The sequence below is a fragment of the Hevea brasiliensis genome, chromosome 3 (genome assembly GCF_030052815.1).
Source record: "Hevea brasiliensis isolate MT/VB/25A 57/8 chromosome 3, ASM3005281v1, whole genome shotgun sequence".
Taxonomy (NCBI): Eukaryota; Viridiplantae; Streptophyta; class Magnoliopsida; order Malpighiales; family Euphorbiaceae; genus Hevea; species Hevea brasiliensis.
Window position 1 is genome coordinate 100,739,847 of NC_079495.1, and position 9,579 is coordinate 100,749,425.

Consider the following 9,579-nt stretch of genomic DNA (forward strand, 5'->3'; position numbering starts at 1 on the left):
ACACTAACTAAAAGACAATATAACACTAAACCCCTAACAAATAGAGTCACATTTCATCAAAAGAATAATTTTTCACTAAAACCTTAACTTTACAGTCAAACATCACTATTCCACACAATTAATTAAAATACAATATGGATGTTATGGTGGCTTACTTGGAAAATGGTTGTGGTCCACCTCACTTCTCTTACTAGATTCGAAAGATTTTATGGTCCCTCAATTCCCTCCATCTTTTATTGTCAATGTGGGTAGACGGTGGACCATTAATTGATTATGAGTTTCCTTTCGAAAAGAATTGAGGCAAACAAATTTTTTAAGGAATGAATTATTTTACTGAAAGATAGAAAGGGTGGATTTTTCTTAGCCACAAGAAAAGGATGGTTTTTTTTCCTAAGTCGCGAGAAAGGAAGGAAGAGTGCATATGAAAATCGTAGATGAGAAAAGTTTTTACAAAAAGAAATCAAAAGAAAGTGGTTAGATGGAGGGAGAAACAAGGAAAGGGTGAACTGTTATGCACAGATAAGAGTGTGACGCAGCATGTAGCGTGGAAAATGTTTTATATATACTATAAGATCTAATCCAAGACTTAATCTAAAGTCTAAAAATAAATTTTTAAAAATATAATTTTATGAAAAACAAAATTTTATTGAATAAATCTAAAAGACTTGTACAATTTATGTAATAAGAATAGAAGGGCATTTATAAAGTTATAATCTTAACCTAGATATGAATAAATTAAAAAGTCATAATCTAAATAGGAAAATATTTGGAGACTTAAATTAAATAAAAATAATATTTTAAAATTTTAAATAAATTAAAAATAAATAAATAAATTTTATTTAGAAAAATTAAAAAAACTCAACTAAAATTATCAATCCTTATGAAAATAGGAAAAAAAAACGTCTTAGCCCTCGTTAATAAAGTTGACCACTTTGGATCTTTTCATTATTATGGTTCCCTTAGAGTGCAGGCGCTTAATAAGAGTGGAGGAGAGGAGAGAAAGAAGTCTCTTTGCCACGCTGAGTATGCCATGCAACTTGCAAATTTGGTATTAAAAATAATAAGCCTTTTAGTGTTTGACAATTACTTTTAATTAATATTACGAAGAGTTGTTGTTATAATAGATGCATAAATTTAAGGTATATATATAAATTGTATAATCATACAGTATAAATAGAGAAAAAGAATAATAGAGGATTTAATGTTGTTCAACCATAAGGTCTGCGTTCATGGACAAATAAGAGAACAAGTTCTACAATAATGAAAAAGAGCAAGATACAATCACTTAAAACTCTCAAACGTTAATCCCAATATGTGTTTCCCAAATATTTCACAGTGTTAATCCCAATGTGTGTTTCCCAAATATCTCACAGCTCTACCGCAAATAGCGAAATATTATAATATTTATACTGGTTTATACCGTGAAAATGTTGCCCCTGCACCCTTAAAGAGATCAATAGTGGGTTTCGGCCCCGACCAATCAGTCTGTGCCCTCAGCTACTATAGACCTCACTTTTTATCTTAAATGGGTAACAGCACAAAACTTTCCTGTCGAGTCACAATTCGAATCATGAAGACATATTCAAAATTCAAGTGATAACAATTTTATATTATAAATTAAAATTTAAAAACAACACTATTACAACATCTAAAATTTAGAGATAACAAAGAGAATTTACTCTTGTTATTTTTGTGGCTTCAATTTTGGATATATTTTTTCATAAACCCGAATTATGACCCGATCCGAAAGTTTTCGCGCTGCAACCCGACTGTGATAAAAAGTGAGATATGTAGTGGTAGCGGAGGGCACGGGCCAATAGGCTCGGGCCCATAGCCCAACACTGATCTTTTTGGGAGGTGCGGGGGCAATGCCCCCGTAGTATGGACCAGTATAAATATTGTAATATTCTACCTTTGTGATAAAGTTATGAGATATTCGAAAAACACAATGGGGTTAGAGTTTGATACTTTTTTCATCATTGTGGAACTTTTTTTCTGTCTTGTCCGTGGACGTAGACTTTACGGTTGAATTACATTAAATCCTGTATTACTCTTCTTCTCTTTTCAATACTACGTGATTGTACGATTTGTGTGTGCCTTAAATTTATGTGCTTGTTATAACAACTCTTATCAGAGAAATTTAAACTTCGGTTCTCTAAACTAAAAATCACCTAGAATTTTAGAGTTATTTTTTTATACGAATCTCTGTTTTTAATAGAATATGGTCCAAACACCCCCTCCTCCTCTTCTTCTTCTGCGGTAAAAAACTTTTCAAAATCAACTGTGTTGCAGAGCCTGAGACAGCTACATCTCAGATTAGATTAGGACACAACAACAAAATGCATGTTCCGTGGCGCGTAGCCGTTCAGGAATATGGTGATGATAAAAACAAGTTTCTTGATCATGTCGTGGCAAAGTCCATGACAGAAGCTAGCCAGATTTTTATTCTTAACTTGTCCAAATGGATCTTCGATCTGTGGTTCAGATATTTATATTATCTTGATATTTTTCCTTCAAATTTCCATTATTTTTCAGACCAATTCGCAAAAAAAGAACATAGCTCATGATTCAAAATCTTGAATCACATGTGGCAATAAGAAGCTTCCCAGAAAATCTCAAGCTTTATGACCCCTATTTGAAGACAAAGAAAATGAAATATCATAATAAGCACAGACCAGCATCTTGGGTTCTTAACCCTGGTTTCGATCGTTGTGGAAGAAGATTTGTTTTTTTTTTTTTTAAAATGAAGTTAGGAGGTAATTTTTGAATGCATAAACCATCGCAAAAAACATATCCTCAAATTCAACTAAAAAAGTAGGCTAATTGAGATATAATAAATGGACTGATCAATACATGAAACATTTTACAGAAGATTGAAGTACACAGTTTTAATTCTGCTTTGTAAAAAAATTATTTTTATAACTCAAATTCGTAAATTACACATGAAATAACTTTAATCGATTTAAACACCTGAATTTTGCTAGTCATGTGGGAGATGAATAGATGATATGGTGGTACAGCGCAGATCTCCGATCTGACTTTTGGGTTTATTAGTTTTTATTTGTAAGAGCATCAAGTAATGTATAGTGGGGCTGCTGGGACTGAAGCAGACCTTCAGCAGTTAATTGGAGAAGAAGGGGGTGATATTTACTAATATTTCGAAAAGAAGATATGGTCATTATGCGAGGCAGATTGTCCATGGCATTGGAAGGTCCAATAAATGTGGCAGTTATGGGCATTAAACAAGCCATATTTTAAATGTATAGTAGCTACCATTCCTTCACGTATTAACAATGATGATAATGACAACTTTTTCTATTTCCTTTAATTTAAGTTTTGAATTAGTGGAGAATGAAGTAGAAATCTATAAATCATTGTTAATTTAGTTCAAGGAATCAAGTCGACATTCTCTTTTTCTTTTTTCTTTTTTTTTAAGGGATGGGGTGTGAAATTTAAATTTGGTATATTAGCATTTGACATATAATGACAAGCCAATAATTAATTGGTACATAACTAATTTTAATTACTTATTTAAAAATTAAAAAACTGTTAATTAGTAATTTTTTTTATGGGACTCACTATTAGGTTGTTATTATATTATGGGATCCACTTATGTGTATGTGTCTATATTCTATTAGTTTATCATTTCATGTAAATTATTTTATATAGAATAGCAGAAATAGTATATAATTTCTACTATAAAGTGAGCGATATGTCTTCAATAATTTGACTAAATCAGACTAGGTAAGTTGACATTTACTTATAGTGGAATATTATAAATTTTTAAAAATGAAATATGTTATGTTATAGTTAATTAATTGTAAAATTTCAAACAAAAATTAGAATTGTAAATAGCTACAAATAATATGAAATAAATATTTCACATTTAAAATCTATACCAACACCATTCATATTATATTTCATACTTCTTTATAAATTAAATGTAACTAAAATTAATATAGAAATTTATTTACATATATTTAATAGCCGTGCCTAATACTAATCATTATTTTTAATATAATCAAACACCACAATTTTGTCACTAGATAGCCAAAAGAATGGAAAAAGCAAGCTTACCAATGGCATTCAATTTCAACAATAAAATGATAATTTCTTAAATGTGAATTTTTCAAATATTTCAGCTAGCGTTGATCACCTACTTTAGATTAGATGAATTTTATTTTAATTAATACTTGTGATTTAGGATACCATTAATTATATTATTTTACTAAGAATCACTAATTAATGAGAATTTATACAATAAATATATTCTTATTGTTGATTATGATAAAATCTATTATTTTATTTTAAAATTTTTTATTTTTTTTAATTAAGAATCATATTCATGGATGTATCCTCCTAATTTCAGCCATATAATGATGATTTGATGGGGAGGGTGAGGTGTGCTTAAATTTATTTATTTCCGTATCACACTCATGATCCTGGGAATATATCAATGATTGTGACAATTTTAACCCAAAATTCAACCTCTTTACTATATATTTTGCTAAGACAATTATGGCATTGAATAAAACTAATACTGAAAAGATGTAAATCGCTTTGGTTTATATAATTATAAAAGACAACCAAACATAACAATAAGAAGGAGAGAAAAATATTACATATATATATAAGAATTAGGTTTGTTTAATAATTGCCTTTTCTTGAATAAATAAATAATTAAATAATTATGAAATGGCATAATTTAGAACAAGCCTTTGGTGTGCATTTTTTATGCCAACAAAAACGTGAGATTCCATTTTCTGGTTAAAAGAAAATGGTAGATAGAATTAATTAATTTGCTTATACTAATGGGAGTGGTCCTCTATTGCTAGTTGCGAGTTGTGAAAAGCTGTTTAGGGCAATTGGGTAACAAATGCAAATATATGCTATGCAAACCCACGGGACTCATATGGTCCCACGCCCAACTCAGCCTTTCATTTCCTGCCCCATATCCCCATCCCTTTTAAATTAACGCACCTCTTTTGCTTCTTTTGCATTTTATATGAGTGGTCTCTGATTTCACAAAATTTGTAGATGCCTCTTCTCCCCATTTCACCATTTTAGGACCTCACCTTCTCTCTCTCTCTCTCTCTCTCTCTCTCTCTCTCTCTCTCTTGTATCTAGCTAGCTTTTCAGAATTGTTGTTGAGAAGGGGGGTGTGTGGGCAAGATGGAGAAGCAGGGCACGTGCATTACTAACTCATGCACACACAGTCACACATTTTCTTGGCTGCAGTCACCTGGTTGAAGGGTTTTTTTTTTTTTTTGCTTTAGCTCCAGTGACAGTGAGTTAGTTCTTCATGTGCCCCTCTTCCCCATCATGACCACTACTCCTGGATATAATTATTTAGCACTGCAATTGGAAATCTAATACAAAGAAGATAAGTTTCTACCATTTGTCTGTCTCGTCAAGATCTCAACAAAACAATTCAAATCGGTGAAAAAGCTCCATATCAGGTCAGTCATGCATTAATCTCCAAAACCCACTTCTCAGAAAACTTGTGTCTGCCAAATATTGTCTTTTTTCTATGTGGGCGCATGTGGTTTATTAATTAGTGCCTAAATTCTCCATGGTTTTTCTACTGACATATTGTCTGAATTCTATAATACAAAAACGAAAGCATAGCTATCAAGAAAAAGAATTTAAAAATTAAACAAAAAAAAATGTTTAATTTATGATAGTACTATTGGGATAAAGATCAAGAAATTAAAGATGTCCATGCCGTATGTAGTTTGCAAACCAGTGAGTGTTAAATTTCAACTATATATTGTGATGAGGAACGAGGATAAAGATAAAACTTTGACTGAATTATTAGCTTGCTAGCTTAGTGTCATTATCAGAAAACGCGAGTTTCCTTGACTACATATATGGGGCAGCTGCAAAATTCTTACCTTCTCTCTCTCTAGCTTATTATACATATAAGAGTTTTGACGCATTAGAAACTAAATAAAATGCCAAATTTATGATCTGATTGGAATCGCATATTCTCTATGTTCTGTAAGACAGGTCCTCAAAATTTCAGTATCATTGATTAAGAAATTAAATGAGCTGTTCTAACTTCTATCTGTCTGCTTATAGATATTGACAATAATAAAAGCTGTTAATTACTTGAATGATTCTTTATTTAACAAGTGTTAGACAACCTACGAAGTACATCATGCTCACCATAGCTTGTTGTGCTTTAGCAACATTTTTTAAGCACAACATGTCTATTCAATAACAAGGCACAGCCAACCAAAGAAGCCTTGTTTTGAATTCTAGCTAGCTAGCTAGCTAGGCAGGCAGGTATCCAAGGTTCAAACAACCATCAGGAATTCAAGACAATTATTGGTGTGGTCATTAATTTGTTTTTCGGTATTTGGGAGTTTTTCTATTGCACTCGTTAAAATTTATTAAATATATTTATTTATTATTAATTTTATATCGATAACATAAAAATATATTGATAATTCCTACTGGAAAATTACTAATAAATAAACATATTTAAAGAGCGCATGTTTCACTTATTAAAAGAACCGTTTAGGAAAATATAACCACTAAAATCTAAGCCTTGACTTTCTACATTATGAGATCACTCAATCATTGGGCCGGTCAACTCCACAAATGCAATGTTCTCTCCGCTGAAATTGAAAATGGAAGAACAAGAAAAGTGCATGAAATTCTCGTCTATATTTATCATTTTCCCATTAAATTTGGGTGGGTGTATCATGTAATAAGATTTATAGTTGCTCTCATTGTTTTCCAAGAATATATGGTTGTCAGTTGAGCTAGGCAAGAAGTATAGGTAAACAAGCTGTGTTTGGTATGATTTTCCAGGAAAAAAGAAAACAAGAAGAGAAAGAGATGGCTTATTATCAAGAATAGGGGCATATGGTACCATCACCAAGGAGACAATACAAGACAACAACCATATGTCTCTATTCTCGCCCTTTCACTTCATCCACGTCTGAATGACAATGAAAACCCATTCACAATATCTTTTCTTCTAATCCAATATATATGTCTATTTTGTTTCTACCCACACAAATTTTTGCTGAGATGTGATTGCAGCCAACTTCACATATATTCAAGTGTGAATTATCTTTCCATTCTTTCTTTCTTGTTATTTTCAAGGTACATGGTTTGATTCTAGGGCATGCTCATATACATATAAAAGACATACAGAAAGAAATCTTGCTTATACTTTTGAGGTTATTTTAATTTGTGATTTTTCATGTGTGGATTGTCTATTTGATATAAATATTACTAATTTGAAGTTATTTTTATACTACTCAAATGTTTAATCATTTCCATTTTTTACTATAAAGTTGAATTATTTTAGAATATATAGATGAAGATATTCAACTCGAGATCACTCCACTTTCTGGACCTTTAAAGTCAAGAAAGACTAAATACTTTGGATTGTTATTGTAATTTTTTTTGGGTCCAATTGAATGTGTATGAGAATTTAAAATGAATAATTTGTGCTTGAGCTTGATATTATCATATGCTCAAAAAGAAAAATGTTATGATAATTTTTTAAAAATATAAATTCAAATATATTTTCTTTGTTAGAATGAAATTCAAATATATTTTTGATGTCCCTACTAATGGAATACAAAAGGGAATTAATTGGACTATTTTAGATTTTTTTGACTCTAGCATAAAGCTTATAAAAAATTCTGGCTAGCTCTGGATCTGTGTATTAATGAAGCAAATATATACAGCAAGAAAGCACAATAACTAATTCTATTATGTGCAGCCCCAAACAAGTAAAGTACACTCTGTTTGGAGACACCAAAACAAGGCAAAACAGAGGGTATATATACTAAACTCAAAAGACAGCTTATCAACTCCATTCATGCAATAATTATGCACGAGTAGAGACAGCATACGTAAGGGTGTCCATGAAAAACCAACTTATTTAAATTCCAACTCGATTATTATTATTATTACTTAAATTTATTAAATTTAATTAAAATTTATTCAAATTAAATTATGAATTCAACTCAATTATTATTATTACTCAAATAATACTTAAACTCATTTAATTTTATATATTTTAATTAATAATCTACATAAAACATATTTTTCATTAATTGCATGTTGAAGTTTAATAATTCTATAAAATATTTAAATTTTATTTATTTAAAATATAACATATAAAATTTTAAAAATATTATTATAAAAAATATATATTTTATATATAATTAATTATTTATATAAATAAATTTAAATAATATAAACCAAATATATAAAATCCAAACCTAATACAGATATTACTTTTTAAATCTAATTATACACTATTTAAATTCGTCCAATATGATTCAATCGGATTGGGTACATGAGATTACTCAACCCATTGCCATCCTATGCATGAAAACCCTTCAAAGGCACCAAGAAAATATCAAGTAAGTAAGTTGGTGCATATATATCAATATGAATAAGTTAAAGTGTTGATTTTAAAAAAAAAAAAAAAAAAAAAAGGAAAATCAAACACAATGATAGTGATTCGGCACATGAAGCCTACGTATGCTCCTCAAAAATCTCTTTTGAGAGTTCTTCTCCACAAGTAATAATTAAGCTTATTACAAGCTTATATTTAGTGATTTCCTAACCAATTAGAAGTATTTTTCACACTAACTTTCCCTAAGTTTCATTAGATACTTGACAACTTTTTCATCAACTTTTATTTTAGTACTCGCGAATCAAAATACAAATTTTTTTCTTTATTTAAGTATCTCTCAAACTCTCTCATTGAAAATTCTAATAAAAATAAAAAAGAGAATTTATCAAAAAAAAGTACAAATTAAGGTTTTTTTTTTTCTTTATCGAGGATGAAAGTTCTTAATTGTAACACCCCTAATTTTTAAATTTATTATTTTGTGGAAAAATATTAATATTTTATTTTATTTAAATTTTAGGAAATTATTTGAAAATTTTCGGATTTTAGAAATCAGGTTCGATTTTTCGAAATTATAAAACTTTGATGATTTTTAAAAATTAATTTAAAGACTACGTGGCAAAACTAAAAATATATTTGGACTCTACGAATTTTTTTGAATTTTTTAGAATTTTTTCGAAATTTTTGGGCCTTATTTTTGATCCCAAAGCAGAGTAAAAATTCAAAATTTTGTATCTTAAATCGGACCGGCCGAATCGAATCCCATCGGATCAGCCGAATCGAATCGGACAAGCTCGGACCAATCGAATCGGACCGGCCTTCTTCTCCTTCTTCTTCTCCCCCGCACGTTCCCGTCGCCCTTTCTCTCTCTCTCTCTCGTTTTCTCTCTCCTCCCTCCTCCCCAGGCCACGCCACCACCTCCCCACCTCACCAGCGCGCTGCCCAAGCCCTGCCCCGCCACCGGCCGACACTCCAGGCGGCTGGAAACACGCACAAAGCTCCCCCTGTGCGAGCACGCCGTTTCGATTTCTCAGCCAAAATTCGGCCAATCCGCCCACCGTTTGGGCCGACCCTTGTGTCTAAACTCATCTCCACTCGTCGAGAGCTTCGCGGAAATATAAATTTCAAAATTTTCCAACATCATTTTTCGGTGGGTCCCATGAAACTTCGCAGTGTTTTTTTGAGTATTAAAT

General features: G+C 30.8%; 1 long non-coding RNA gene across 1 annotated transcript; it reads left to right on the forward strand.

The window, feature by feature from the left end:
- The first annotated feature begins 4,797 nt into the window (after positions 1-4,797).
- LOC110633711 (uncharacterized) lies at positions 4,798-7,273 on the forward strand. Its single transcript, XR_002490877.2, has 2 exons — positions 4,798-5,459; positions 6,820-7,273. It is a non-coding gene; the product is annotated as an uncharacterized LOC110633711 (long non-coding RNA).
- Positions 7,274-9,579: the final 2,306 nt, after the last annotated feature.